The 16,376-nt window shown below is 35.7% G+C and overlaps 1 long non-coding RNA gene across 20 annotated transcripts in view; it reads left to right on the plus strand.

Annotated features, from left to right (window-relative positions):
* Window positions 1-16,376, plus strand: part of LOC129060000 (uncharacterized) — a 1,058,541-nt gene that overhangs the window by 872,884 nt on the left and 169,281 nt on the right. The window contains exon 13 of one of the 20 annotated variants that reach the window (XR_010140294.1): window positions 751-6,486. The exons of the other annotated variants lie outside the window; for them this stretch is intronic. This is a non-coding gene — a long non-coding RNA (uncharacterized LOC129060000). Of the gene's footprint in view, window positions 1-750; window positions 6,487-16,376 lie in introns of those variants that run through there. 20 annotated transcript variants of the gene reach the window in all.

Here is a 16,376-nt window from a genome sequence, read left to right on the forward strand (position 1 = left end):
CCTTCTCATCCACTGTCAGCTAACTATGGTGACTCAGTTTCTATTCCATTCATTTTCCACCCTTTACATGTCTTCTGTAAGGTTTCAGTACGAGAACTTCAGCCTAATCTAACATTTGTTTCTGGCTGTTGAAGCCAGCATGTAGATTCTGTGTTTTTCAGGAATATGGATATGAGAGATCACTTTGCTGTGCTATAAATGATCGATTAAAATATATATTTCTGTAAGCATATTTCAATTTATTTTTATGAAGTATTAACTTGTACTAAACTGCTATTTACTCTGTGCATGTTACCTTTGAAAAGTCTCTTTAGAATTTTAAAGTTTTAAAGGGAGGTGGAAACTTGAGATCATTTTGTTCAGCATTTTTCATACTGTATAAGATGTTAATAAGTGCTCTAGTTGTTTAAATACTCTGTTTTCTTATAAGACAATTATAAAATACACTAACATGTTAAAAATATATGAGAAGTTCTGAAGTAAGGAAACCTGATCAAATTCAACAGCGCTTTTTCCAAATATAATTGATATCAAAATTACTATCCATTTTTATTTTATCTTTGAACATCTATAAAAACTTCATTGATTGAATGCTTCTCAGAATAGTTAGAGAATTATTCTCCTCTCTGTAAATGAGGAAACACAGACATGGTATATTTATAAAGCTTTCTAAAGTTATGTGGCTGTTTATTATCAGGAAGAATCAGAGCTAATTTGGACACCCAATTCAGTGCTCCTTTCTTCTTGCAGTTTGTCTCCTGGTACTTTCTTATCCCAGTGCTGTGCTGAGCCATATTGGAGCCTGAGGCAAAAGGGAACATCAGTAACACTAATCCTGTCTTTATTTAAAATTTTGATATTTTGTTCATCATGGATTTATTTGCATAAATTTTAATATTGAAATCTATTGATTAAAATATTATGTATCTTGATTACTGAGTTTTTCGTTATCCCTTCTGTTCTTGAGACAATGACTCATTTATCTGACCCTACTCTCTGCTCTGATTACTCCTTCAAAACTACGTGTATCTCCGGTCTTAGAACATCCAAGCAACTTTATATTCCAAGTTATTTAAAAGCATGATGAATTTAGAAAATATCCACATGACAGCTTTGGTAACTTCCATTCCTCACATTTGTAGGTAGAAACAAATCTACTATTCTTTGCCTTTGTCTTCCGGGGAAAAATAAATAGTGCTGCTCCAATTTTTGGCATATAAAATTATAAATACCGTCTACTTTATTGCACACCTTCTGAAAGTCTGATCTCAATTTAATTATAATTAACAACCCAAATCTTCTATTAATCAGTTCCTAGGTATAGGGGAATAAACTTGGGGCAGAGATTGCATCTAGTCTAGTTCAGCTTGATAAAAATACATATTCACTAACTTACTGAATTCTCATATGGAATTTCCCAAAGTGTATTTCAGCAAGGAGAATGTTCATAGGGTCAGGGGGGGAAAAAGTAATAAAATTAGTTGGACAGTAAAGATCTGAAGGAAACTTAAGAGATTCTTTATTTCAGAACTTAGTGCCTCTAATATGCTAATGTTCTTTAGTAATACAGAAAATAACCTTATAAAATGCAGTGTTTTTTAAACAGATCTAACTACAGGAACTTCATATATATATATATGTCTGCATGTATGTGAGATTTTGCATTGAACATCTGCCGTGGCACTATAGTTTCACAGATCATCTTTGGAAAGCATATCTGTAATAAACTAGTCAAGCTTGGATTTTGTTTTGCAGAAAGTGTTTTTTCAGATGATATATAACTCAATGTTCAATTATAGCACTTTTTTTTCCTCCACTAATGGCTCACTAATCCCAAAGCCCAGCTAGGACTTTTCTTGTGCATGGAAGAACTATTGAAAATGAATCAATTGTTTTACCAAGTGAAATTTATAGGAATAGATTTTAATTTTCTGGTCAACACATTTGCCTTTTCACAGTTAAATTTTTTTTATAACTCTTGGCGAGCTGCTAATCACTTAATGGTAGAGGTCTCCCTAATCAATCATATTTGGCACAGCTTATATACTTATTCCTATTGGCTCTGGTACCTCTGTCCTGCTTACTTCAAAAGAAGTTTTGAAAATAGAAACTTCATTCCTTGTCACACCTCTGTTGTTTTCCACATACAATGTACCCTTCTCATCTGACCATCCTTGACACTTGGAAGAACTCGATTTTCCTTCTTTTCCCTATGAAGCTTGGAAGAGCTCGATTTTCCTTCTTTTCCCTACCTTCAGAGATGCTGACAAAAATGATTTCTTGCCCCCCATTCCCAGTTACCAATTTGGAAAAAAATATTAATCTTCTAAAAATTTAACATGGAGTCTAAAACCGATATCCCTGAAAATAAATGTAAAAACGTAGATAAATTTTGGTAAAGATGTGATAACAGTGCTTTCAACTGCAGATGAAGGTTTAATATTGACTAAAATTTAAAATCATTGCCTTGAACTCCCTCTCCATCTCTTTTGTTTTAGGTGTGGACACTTTGATAACATGTCAAAGTTATCAAAGATGCTATACCATCTTTCAATAGTATCACAACAGACACCCACAACACACCTGCACTTGTTTTCATTAGTTAGTTTTCAGATATGAACATCCCAGATATTGTTCATTCTTTGTCCACACAACTTGGTCCGAATTTTTATTAGAAACGAATTTGTTCATCCTTCGTGACATCTTGAGCAGCATTACTGAGTCTGAGTTTTGCAAAATGAAACAGGTAATTGTTGTTTATAAAATATTATGATGGCACAGAGTCTGTGGCAACTAAAAACATTCCAGTGTTTGCTGCAAGGCATGAGGAGACAGTGACACAGCTCATTTCCTCAGCTGAGCTCTCTTTGCTGCCTTGTACAACACTTATTTCAAAGCACGCCACAGCTTAGAACTGTCGTGATCCCCATTAATATAAAATCATTGACCCCTGCTCCCGCTGGTGCGACTAAATTACATTCTGCTGCTCAGCGGCAGCCGCACATGGGGCCAGCGCTTTTAGTCGTCGCCAGGTGCCTTGATGCCAGCGCAGCCCCTCCTACGCCCAGGGTTTGCCTTTAATGAGGATTAGGCACCTTCAAAGATCTAGGAGGACCTACTCCCAGGATGGAAGCCTTTCTAATGGTATCTGGGCTTATCATAGGCAGTAATTTAGTATTTCAGCTGAGACTGGAGAGAGATTCATTTCTCCTCTCTAAGAAATTGTAAGAATATGTAGTTTTGTGATTGTTATTTTTTTCCTCCCATTCCACCAGCACAAATTCAAGAGCATTATGCCTAACAATATCATGTTTTTATGAGATCTAGAAGCTGCATGTGGTAAAGCAATATCATAAATTTTGGTATGGTCCAGGTAGGGAAATTCCTTTTTTGGACTATTTTTATGTTATGTGCTATTAATAGAACTAAATGTACTCACAGTGTCCCACATTTAATTCACCTTTGTAGTTAGAGTGGTGGAATCTCTTTACAAAAGAATTGATAACTGGGCTGGGAATGTGGTCTATTTTCACACTGTGTGGTCTCAACATCAGCTCCTGACCCTCTGGGCCTGCCTTTCCATGCAGTACCCTTGTTCTCTGAGAGTGAGGAGGTCTGTGTTTTGAGCCTTCCTACAGTGAGTATGGAATCTGCAGGAATGTTCTCTGTATGCTATAGCAGTAATTCTTGCCTTGCTTGTTAAGTGATAAAGCTGGAGGGTTAGATAGTAACGTGTAGAAAATAGTCAGTGAACATACAAAACATAGGAACTTTAGGTAGGAAAACAGGAAAAATGCCTCCTTTACATAAACTGCAGAAACATGAGAAAAAGCAATAAAAGATCATGCACACATATGGTATAAACCAAGTGTGATTATGTATATGGATATACATATATTCACACAATTATTTGCAGTATGTTTAGATAAGTTCTGTATATAGCAAACTGTTAATAAAAAGCTCAGAAATAATTTATTGTCAGGATAAAATATAATGTTTGAAGCATTATTTGTGTAAAAACTCAGATGTTTTTGTCTGGTGAGGGGAAGAATTTATGTATCAAAGTAAAACCCGTGGTTTTAATCCAGGAAAACATGTACTCATATGAGTCAAGTGGTTTCATTTTTAAAAAATTTTCAATAGTGAAGCCAAATCATGATATATTCTGAATGTAGTAAATCTCAACACTTTATTTTTAGTTTTTAAATATATTTCAGTAAGAAACTGTGCCTTCAGTCCACATGCACGTTGAAACCAGTCAGCAGCATAAAATGGGACAGACTTTAATCAATACTATGCTGGTCACACTGACTGTGTATAGAGACTTTGTCTGAATTTTCTACTCTCTGATTCCTATCAGAAGAAACAAATTAAGTTTTATGGCCGTAGGGAGTATCTACAGAGAGTTCTAACTAAATGGAGAGAGGTTAAATGGTCTACACACTTCAATTACGAACTTTATAAATACCATTTGTTGATAAAAATCAATTTTCAATAAGAATTTACAAAAACCAACAATAATATAGAGAAAAAAATGAAATTTCTGAGGGCTGCCTTTTTCTCTGTGATGTATAAATAAATGCAAACAGTATAAATAATAGTATTTTCACTATATTTTTAAAAACATGTTTTTGGTTTCTGAAATTATTTCATCCCTGAGGTTTAATTGTGTTTTATGAAATTCAGTCTCTGGATTATCGACTTGCTTCTGAAAGCTGATACCCAAACAGAGGGCTTTCTTTCCAGAAGGGTGTCCTAACCCCAGTCACACGTCTGCTAATTTGGCCTTTCTCTTAATCTCTGAAGAACTTGCTGAACAGAAGTGAAACTATGCACATGCTAATGGCTTGCGCTCTGCAAACTCCCCTCTCTCCCTGAGAGTGTCTGGTGTGCAAAGCTGAGCTGGAACAAAGATACACTAATTATTCCCCATTAATTTGTCTGCTTGAATGGTCCTAAATACCAGAGTGATTAATTAGCGCAAGGCAGCCGGGGCAGGATGTCACACCCTTCTCTGAGTTTAAGTGTCGGCAAGGTTGTGCTCAAGTGTTGACAACAGCATATCTTTAATTTTCTCCAAGAAGAAAAGTTTAGTCAGTACAATTAATTTGAGCTTGGCTGGCTTGCAGGAATAAATGAAACGTGTGGAATGATATTACTGCTGTATAGGCATTTTTTTTCTTCCTTAGGGTACAGTAAAACTTTTTTGGCAACTGAGTTATTGAGTAGTGTATTTCTATAATTGTTCCAATTTGCCTTAATTACTTTTGTGCATTTTGCAGCAAAAACATGGATCATAAAATAGTTAGAAATCATTATTCATAATAGGCTGGGATGGATGTAGATGAATGCACAGATAAAAATTAAAGGCAGATGAAGAATGACATTACAATTTGATATCCTTTTAAAGAAATGCAACTTGCTCTCACAAATTGAAATGTATATCAATGTTATAAAAATAATTTGAGACCACTTAACCCCTAAGAGAAGTGAATCAACTTACTTAAAAATGTGTAACTGAAAAAGTTGCTTATGTGGCCTGATCTTTTTTTTTTTTTTTTTGAGTTAGGTTTTGATGAGATTTTAAGCCTAATGAACAATATTTGCCTAGATTAATCTTCCAACTAGTAACACACATAAATCAGTGGTAAATACTAAAAATAATATAATAGGTGATGTTGAACACTTTCATTATATCTTTTTTATAATTGTATTTGTCAGAGTACTTTTCTTAAAAAATGATACCAATTTTAAAGCAATTATAAACTGTTTAGAGAAAGGAATCAAATAAAGTTGCTGCTACTCATACTATTTTCCCCTCGTTTTTAAGATTAGGCTATACACATGACTCGAGCAGAAACATAATACTATATAATTAGGCAATAGTGTATTTTGTTTGTTACATTATATTCCTTTGATATTACTGAAAATTTAAATTACTTCATCTTGCTATCGGCATGCAGTTTTGTTTTGTTTTGCTTTGTTTTTAAACAGTGTAAAGAGAAAAAAAAAATAGAGAGTGCCTTGCAGCCGGCCTGTGGATGTTCTCATGATTTCTTTCACAGTCTTCCTCAAGCTCTATACAAACCCAAAAGGCTGTTCAGCAGCGGGGGTGTGAGCATTGAGGGAGGGAAGGGGTCTCCTCTCCCATTCCTCCGTGTATCTCATTGTTCATCACTTGTCAATATATTTCCCACACACCATCTCTAGCCACGCTGTGCCTCATCCTGGCCGCCGGTTCTGTGACCTCCATGACATTGCTCGCTCTTTCTCCACTCCCCAAGTCTAGAGTTTTGTTTCGTTTTGTTTTTTAATTTTTCCCAGACAGTGATTACCATAAGGCTCGCCACTCTAGTAGTGCAGATTGTAGAAAATGTTTGTTGAAATAACTAGCAGTAAAAGGAAAGTTTCTCAGCATAATGTTCCCTAGCTCCTACTGTGTCTTCACCCTATTTTCATGCTCTCACCTCCAAATTCTCCACAAGTTTTCACAGTATTTATTAACTTTTTATAATAGCATATATAGTAAAAAGAGCAAAATCCCTGGACTGATGTCTCAGTTTTACTATTTATTAAGTGTGCATTTTTAGGGGGGAGGGGGAAACAACACTTAACCTCTTGAGGCTTATCTGCAAAATAAGAGTACAAGTATTTGCTTCATTGAGATGTACATGAAATTAAAAGTATGATCTTTCATCGACTTTAACAGCCTGTCACTCTAGGTGAAACAAGGGTTATTATATTTTCTTGATATTTCACAGTTTCTACAATATTTGCCATTTATACAGCAAGGCATACAATTATTGGCAATCTTCAATACTCAATTGAAATGAGAGCATTCCCATTTAACGGTTTTGCTACTTTTCCTCTGCCTCAAGAAGTGATAAGTAAGGAGTTAAAATGGTATCAGGCCTCTTTATACCACAGAGAGAAGTGCTTTGACTAAAATATTTCACTCAATTTTGAGACATGCTTATGTCTTTGAAGAAAGAAGAACCACTAAAAAGCTGTGATAGTCAAAGCTAAAAGCTATTAATTCCTTCCCTTCATGTATGTCTACACTTCCCACATTGAAAGATGGAGTCTAGTTCCCTTCTTCTTGAATCATGCCTGGATCTGGTGGCTTACATTTTCCTATAAAATACAGCAAAGTAATATTCTGGGATTTCAAAGTCTAGGTAATACTAAGTCTTGCACATTCTCCCAGATCTCTTGTTATACTTGTATTTATGATGCTTCCTCGAAGAACTTGTAAGAAGCCTGAGCCACACAAAGATGTCCCATGTAGATCCTCTGGTCTACACCCCTAGCTCAACTCTCATGTGACATCCAGAATTAACTGCCTACCATCTTGGATGTCCAGGGCAATCAAAACTTTGGATGACATTTGTTTGCAATGCTGCAAGAAGCCTTAAGGGAAAACCGTCCAGCTGAGTCCTGTCAATTGACAGAAATGTAAAAGATAATAATAAAGAGTTGTTTGCCACTATGACTAGGGATGATTTGTTGTATACATAGACTAGTGAAACAACAACAAATAATGTATTAGCATAATTTAAACTTTTTACATCACAGTGGCAAGACAATATTCACTGTCAAAGTCAGCTAGAACTTGGATAATTGAGGGAGGAATTATATTTGTGTGTATGAGATGTCTTCATTCATTCATCTGTTAGTCACTTGACTACCATGAGCTGGAATTTTTGTTTTTTACAGACACTGAAGACTTTTTATAAACAAGAGGCTTTAATTCCTCAATGTATACTGATTTACAAGTGTGCATTACTACCGGCTGGGCATGGTGGCTCATGCCTGTAATCCTGGCACTTTAGGAGGCCAAGGCAGGCGAATAACTTGAGGTCAGGAGTTTGAGACCAGCCTGGCTAACATGGTGAAACCCTGTCTCTACTAAAAGTACAAAAATCAGCCGGGCATGGTGGTACATGCTTGTAATCCCAGCTACTAGGGAGGCTGAGGCAGGAGAATTGCTTGAACCTGGGAGGTGGAGGTTGTAGTGAGCAGAGATCATGCCACTGCACTCCAGACTGGATGACAGAGGGAGACTCTGTCAAAAAAATAAAAATAATAAAAATAAAAAAGACGTGTGATATACACCATGGAATACTATGCAGCCATAAAAAATGATGAGTTCACGTCCTTTGTAGGGACATGGATGAAATTGGAAATCATCATTCTCAGTAAACTATCGCAAGAACAAAAAACCAAACACCGCATATTCTCACTCATAGGTGGGAATTGAACAATGAGAACACATGGACACAGGAAGGGGAACATCACACTCTGGGGACTGTTGTGGGGTGGGGGGAGGGGGGAAGGATAGCATTGGGAGATATACCTAATGCTAGATGACGAGTTGGTGGGTGCAGCGCACCAGCATGGCACATGTATACATATGTAACTTACCTGCACATTGTGCACATGTACCATAAAACCTAAAGTATAATAATAATAATAATAAAAGAAAAAAAAAAAAGACAATCAGAAAATTTGAAAAAAAAAAAAAAAAGACGTGTGCATTACCAATATACCAATATCACTTTTACAATCAAACAAAAGAAAAAATAAAACAACTGAGGTTGAGTATTGATTTTAAATAAATGCATTATAACTCACTTTAACAACTCAGGAGAGATGCCAGGTTTTGATCTATGTTGATTTATGCTTGACTCAAAATTACACTGATTCCTAAGCACAAGAATTCTCTAAAGAGAACTTGTAGTTTTGTCAGTGTTGTACATATAGAATGCGAGAATTACAAAGAAAACTCTGACTTCCTGTTAGGACCAATGGCAACAATTCTTTTGTTAAATTATCCTAATAGTTGTGGCATTACTCTTCATTTGTTTTAGAAGGATCAGTGTCAATACCATCTTACGTGCTGCTGTGTGACAACATTGGTCACACAAACCACACCTTTCATGACAGAGGTACACGAAAATAATTTATGGACTACTTTTTCAGAAAATACACACTTTTCCTTTTGTTTCTTGCATTTGGCCTTCTTTGACAGTTCCATCTGCTTTTATTTAAAATCAGCTTTGTGGGTTATTTTTTGCTGAAACTTAAGTTGCAAAATTCAAAGAGTGAAAAGTTTATTAAAACAGCCTGGCTCATGCCTGTAATCCCAGCACTTTGGGAGGCTGAGGCAGGCAGATCACGAGGTCAGGAGATCGAGACCATCCTGGCTAACACTACTAAAAATACGGGCGTGGTGGGCGCCTGTAGTCCCAGCTACTCGGGAGGTTGAGATAGTAGAATGGCGTGAACCCAGGAGGCGGAGCTTGCAGTGAGCGGAGATCACGCCAGTGCACTTCAGCCTGGGCGACAGAGCGAGACTCTGTCTCAAAAAAAAGAAAAAAAAAATTAAAAATTAAAAAAAAAAAACAGCCTGTGTATCATATAAATGAAAGTAGCATAGGGCAGAATGTAGTATTTGGACACCCAGCAGCTCGTAATATTTAAAGTAATGGCATGCCTCTGCTTGATTCTCTTTACTAAGCACTTGGCTACTTAGAGCCAGGGAAATAAACAGAGGTAGAGGTGTTTTTTGCTTTGTAAAAAAAAGAAAAGAAAGAAAAGAAAACTGAGAGGGAACTCATCCCATGCTGAAAGAAGCAACAAGCAGTATAGATAATAATTGTGCCAAGTATAATTAGCCAGGTCTGTTGAGCACTGACATTCAGAAATTCCTTCCTCTTTCTTTTCAAAATGTTCACATGGTTATGATGTAAAGTAGACCATAGCCCGAGAAATGAAAGATTTGCCTTTTTCCAGCAAAGGGTATTTATGAAAAGCATTTACTTTCATCTCTCTATTGAAAGGCCTTCTGAAATAATGCTTTAATGCCTGCTATTATATTGAAGCTAATTGTAATCCCAGCACTTTGGGAGGCCGAGACGTGTGGATCACAAGGTCAAGAGATTGAGACCATCCTGGACAACATGATGAAACCCTGTCTTTAGTAAAAATACAAAAATTAGCCGGGCATGGTGGTGTGCACCTGTAGTCCCAGCTACTTGGGAGGCTGAGGCAGGAGAATCGCTTGAACCTGGGAGGCGGAGGTTGCAGTGAGCCGAGATGGTGCCATTGCACTCTAGCCTGGTGTCAGAGCGAGACTCTGTCTCAAAAAAAAAAAAAAAAGAAACTAATGTTCATAAATCTTGAATCACCTGTAGTATCTAAATGTAAAGTCTTACTTTTAGTAGCAGTGACTCTCAAATATCCGTTCAAGGTTCAATACTAGATAATTACATTGAAATCACCTGAAGAGTCTTAAAAGGAAAGACTTCTAGGCTCCACCTTTTAGGGATGGGAGCTGAGAGTCTGCTTTTTTTCCCATCTACCATCAGATGTTGCTATATCCAAGCTTTGGTCCGTGGAACTACAGTCCTTTGAGATGCTCTGTTAGAGGAGTTTTTCTCCTAGAGATCCACAATGCACGTGACCGTATTAAAGCTCTAGAGATGTTAAACTTGGCTTATCTAGTATTTCCAGATTTACTGAACCTTTGAAACTTTTTTTTTTAACGTAGAGTGGAGCTCACTTTGAAAAACAGGGGTTTAGAGGAATTCTGAGATGTCCCTTCCATAAAACTTAGGCAAAACAAAATTTTCTTTGCTCTTGGAAAATGTATATTTTCATATACATTCTTGTAATATCAACAATAAGCTTGACATTTCTTTTCATTATCCAATTGCTTACTATCTGCTGTTAACTACTATATCTTTTCTGATAATGTTTGACACTTAGATATTTCCTTAAAATTATGCCTGAAAATGTTCAGCTTTTTCCAAGAAACATTTGTATCATTGATTACTTCAAAGACTTGATTCTAAGAATTTACAAAAGCACAATGAAAATATTCTGCTATAGAGTAAATAGTCACTGGAACAACTGGCCATATTCTGGTTTATATTATAATTAGCGATAGTAATGAATTTTCCTTCCCTGAACACCAAACCACTTCAGGGAAAAGACAATGTCTTATTCATCTCACCACCTCCAAATGCCTTTGTTGAATCATGCTGATTCCTGAAACCAAGTTTCTTATGAATCATGGTATCAGTATATAGATGCTATTTAATGTTCTGAGTCACATGCTTCAGTAGTTTGCTGACTTTCTCGGGTTTGTGTCTTTTTTTTTTTTATAAAGACAACTGACGTTTTATCCTCAGCTTGTATATTGGAAATGTTATTAACCAACATTAGCTCATCATCCACTTCAGTGCAGAAACCCAATGTGTCATATCCTTGATAAGCTCCTTGAGAACAGGAACTATGTTTTTTAACTTCTTTCTGTCCCTCATAGACCTCCACTATTGTTTTGCACAAAAGCATTCAAAAGGTAATCGTGGTGTGAGTATAAATAACCAGATGGAAAATATGTTGAACAACCTCTGACCATTAAGACTTTCTCAATATTGCTTTCCTAAAAGTCAAAATCCAGGACTTGACATTTATGGCTACGTATATGCCAACCTTGGACTGCTTTATGCACGCACTGGATTCTCTCTGTTGGCTTTCTCTGTCTCTTTCTCTTATCCCTGCTTATATCCGAAACTCTGAATATTCAGTTTCTGCAGTTAAAAGTTAAATTTCAAAGATAAGAAATTTCAAAGTCGGTGTTTTATTAACTGCAGCAATAAACAAGTGAGAGTTGCATTACACTGTGACAAAAGTTCTTCAGCTTCTGTGGGCCCGTGTGTTCCCAGATGAAGAGCCAAGTGGAAATGTTCAATAAAACATGTGTGAGACTGCACAATAGAACAGTCCTTACATTTTACATCAAGCTGCATCAGGGTCATAGGAGGTGTTTTATTAGCACAGTCAACAATAATATCGTGATTTTTATTAGGAGGAAAAGATAGTGAGAGACTACTAATTATTTTTCAGCCTGAGGGGCATTTTTTCTTGAAATGACTGTTAATTTGATCATTGTCGTGCAGTTCACAGATTTACATGAACTTATTTCACTCTGACACATGGTTAAGAACTAGACTAAGATTGTTGCTTTATTAATGGTTTTCAGTAAATGTATTCAAAAGTGCTAACTATGTGGGTGTATGGATGATATTGATAGCACTAGGAAGGTTGAATCCTTTTGGAAGTAGCTAGCCTGAAGCCCTTTTCACGTGATACTTTCTTTGTTCATGCAGTGAGATGTTAAACCTACAAGAATGAAATGAAATCCCAGTGAAATAAGAATGGCGTTGTCTCAGATATTACCGAAGTGGCTTTTTTAGAAATGTTTCCTTTCTTGTTTTTCCCTTTCCGCAGATAGGGCAAGCATCATAAACATGAGAAAGCCAGTGATTTTTTAAAACACTTGCTTTGGTATAATGAAGAAAATATTGCACAGTGTTGTCATTGTTAAATGGCATAGAGTAAGCATAGTCTACTAACCCACTTATAATTCTTGCTGGTTATAAAGCTAATTTATTATGATTTTTCTTTTTAATCTGCATACATTATGCCTAACTGAAAATGAGAATCTGAAACTCCTAGTGACTAGGCTTATTTTTATTTCATCTATCATTTTTGCAAATGTCATTAATCTGGTAAAAAGTCTTATACAATCTTCTCTTGCTTTGATATTGCAAGATAATCCAAATAAGACATATTCTTGATGGTAGAAGAAATCTTCAAAAAAGGTAAAAGTTTAAAATGTGGAAGGACAGAACTGGTGATTCATCCTGCAGAGTTCTCTATTTAATTTAAAATTATCTTTTTCAAAATAATTTAATACATTTGGAAAAAAATCCAGACTTGGACTTGGAGAAAATGGGCAGTTTTCATAACATTAGAATCTTATTAAGAATCTGTTTTTGAGACAAAATTTTAAGATGAGATTACCAATGTAAAATTGATTTGTAAATTATAAAGTGTATCACGATTCTAAGTTATCATTATTAAATGAAATGTTAATTTATATGTTGGGCATAAAGACCAGTCAGTATCTTTATACTATATACTTTAAAATGATCAAACTGCAGAAAATGTGGCATGTATCATCCACATAACAGAGTGCACTTACAAGAACTATAGTGAGTAGATGCCAATAAAGTCTGAATTCCTGTCACATTTATCTCATGGCAAATGTACATAATTCATATTTTTAAGGATATCCTCATTGTTAAAGCTGCTTGATGCAGCTGCTTTTAACTCTTACTAATGGGAGTTGGACTTGACAAGAAATGGATTGAAACTTGAATTTAATCTTACTACACATGAGAGAGAGAATACACCACAGCATCCAAATGTTATTATTGGTCAAAGATAATTAAAATGTATTATGAGGAAATATTCCTAATTATACTTTTGCCTCTGCTTAGAGAGGGTAAATGACTTTTTTTCTCAAGTGCAGTTTATATGCTTGGATTGATGGGTAATCTTTCTTTTGAATTACTTAAGTTTGTAGAAGTACCTATATGAAAAAGAAAAACTTTTCCTGTGGATATTACCTATAATTAAACTGTCTTCTTTTAAAAGCATGTTAACAATGCCATTTTGCAACATAGGAAATTTCTCATTCTAAGAATTCAAAAACACACGTACAATTTGAAATTTTTGTCATGCAGAGACCTTGAAAATCACTGAATTGATTTGTTGCATTCTCAGGACGACTTAGGAAATTTTGCTTATTTTTTCATTGTGCTTTCTCACAACTGACTTTCAAAAATATCATAGCTCTGCATTGTGGCAATAGTCCATGGTCAATACATCAATGACCTGTTTATCCTTGTAAACAATATCAGCTTCCGTGAAAGACAGACTCCCAGTATTCCGAATCTCCCAGAGCTCCTGAACCTGGCACTAGGCCACATCTGGCCAGCAGGGACAGTTCCTGATGTAGTTCACACTGTTATCCTAAAGCAATTTTGATTGGGAACATCTTGAAATCACTTCAGTTATTTCTCAGAAATCTCAAATTAAATCAAATATAGATGATTAAACTTAAGGGTCATCTGAAGATCTTACTGGAGATATTTTGATAGAGAAAAGTCTGTATTGTGCACACTGATTTGGTGAACAAGTAGCCATAATTGAATAATGCCTCTGGGGTTATATTAGTGAAAAAGAGAACTTATCCCATTGCTGGTGCTAGCACATGCTTTGTTTTTCAGGGCCATTTGTTGCCATGAAGCCTGACTCTTGAAAAAAAGAAATTCTTAGCCAAGTCTCTAAATGATGCTGTAAATTAAGGCAAAATCAAAACCAGAACTCAAGCCTACACTACAGTAAAAACTATCACATCATACTCTATTTCTTCTGGATTGTTTCTTATGCTTCTCTAATTTTCATTTAGCTCTTACAATTAAGATAATTTAGAAACAATCATGAGTACTTTGGAAACCTTAACTTTTATTTACAGAGGAGAGAATTAAAGAGTTCATCTTAGGAACTAAAACAGCTAGTAGAACCTAGAGTGTCTATGTAGTTTTGATTTCTACTTCATTATTATAACCATTCATGAGTGAAATCTACATATATTACAACTGTCATTTTATGCTTTCCTGTTAAAAGAACTTTAATTCCTCTATGAGACTTGCAAAAATTAAAGTATCTTTCTTTCATGGCATCAATTTGCAATGTACTTTTATATTGAATATCTAGAAGAGTAACAAGTAATAGCTGATAATAATAAGAGTATAACAATAATTGACAAGTTAAAGCTTTTACTTTGTACTAGGCCTTGTGCTAAGCAGTTTATATGCATTGTCACATTGCAAGATAAAGACAATAAAATGAAAGACCAGAAAGATGTTTCTTAAAACCCTGAAACTTGACTGCATTCAGTGTGCCAGTGTTCAACATATTGACTGGCATAGTTTTTCTTGCAAACACAGGCATACTTAGGCAACATACACTGAGAAAATTTCTACTGAACAGTCACTTGGCCATTAATATAATCTTCAGCTTGAAGTATTTCCTGCACATGAAGAAGCTATAAGAGCAGCCTTATAAGGTTGGCTACTCAAGGAGAGAAGTTCACAGGCAATGAAGGCAGGAAAATGATTCTCAATTCTGCTCTGGAATGGTAGACAAAAAAGGAAAGTGCTGAAGGGGCCAAGCAGTAAAACTCCTGTGAAAGAGCCAGAGTCTTTTTGGTGAAAGCACCAGAGCCTCAAGAACTACAAACTATGGTGTCCTGGGAACATGTTATTTCATTGCTCTGTCTATATTGGAATGTAGATTAAGAAGTATATAGTAACATTTATGTCATTTCACCTCTGCTAAGAGCCAGCCAGCCTTTTTTTTTTCTCTCTTTCTCTCTCTTTCTCTGTGCATTACTTGAAGTCACTTTCCTGTAAGGCTGCATCAGTGGTTCTCTTTCATATGCTTGCACCTATGTATGGAAAGCCACAGCTGCCAAAATCAGACCCACTCAGGTGTGTTGTAGCAGGGATTCAAGTGGGAATGGCATCACCATAGGTGTTGAATATGTTCTTCGAGGTAAAGTACTTTTAATCAGTCTGAAAAAATGAAGGGCATACTTCTATTACTGTATAAAATGGCTCAATTTCTGAAAACTTCCAATTATGTTAAAACTGTAAAAATAATAGTTGAATTTAATTGTAAAATTAAGCTGTGCTCTAGGTGCCATTCACACCCATATAAGTGTCTTGATAATTTTTTTAAAAAATTTTTGAGGACTCAGGGATATTCTTTGGAGGCTATCCAGCATTCCTGGCCTCTATCCAATATAAAGCTAAAAGTGCCCCCAATCATTGTAACAACCAAAAAAAATGCCTCTATGAGATTCCATTATATTCTTGGTCAGACAATAAAAACTTATGATTCTATGATCCAGCTACTCTTGCCTAGTTGAGAAGATTGACCAATGGCTTCTTCATGCAAACAGAAATTTTCCCTTCCATATGCATTAAGGTGCAGTTTCCCTTAGTAGTCTTATTTACTTTTCAGCCAAATTTGTTCAAAAAAAGAATTGATAACTTTGGTAATTTGAAAGCACAGAAAAGACATTTATGATAAATTTGCTAGCTGACGTGATATTCGATTTTTAAACAAACTCAATCATCCCAATGCTATATTCTTGCACACATTCACTTGCCACTCACTCCTTTTCTCCTGCATAAAGAATGATTTGTTACAAATAAACGGGTGGCAAAGCAAGGACGGCAACTTTTGTTATACAGTATTTTATTTGAAACATTCCATCAAAGTTCTATTTTCAAGTGTCAATGCAGGTGAAATTCAGGGCATCACACAGTTCCACTAGAGCAGTAAAATGCTTTGTGGTGCCTGTGTTCTTCCTTTGTTTGATTTGCTAGTTCTTTCTGAAGGCTTGCCATCACAACCTGAATGGAAACTCGTAGTACCCGACTGGTAGGGTT

Source organism: Pongo abelii, chromosome 5 (genome assembly GCF_028885655.2).
Source record: "Pongo abelii isolate AG06213 chromosome 5, NHGRI_mPonAbe1-v2.0_pri, whole genome shotgun sequence".
NCBI lineage: Eukaryota > Metazoa > Chordata > Mammalia > Primates > Hominidae > Pongo > Pongo abelii.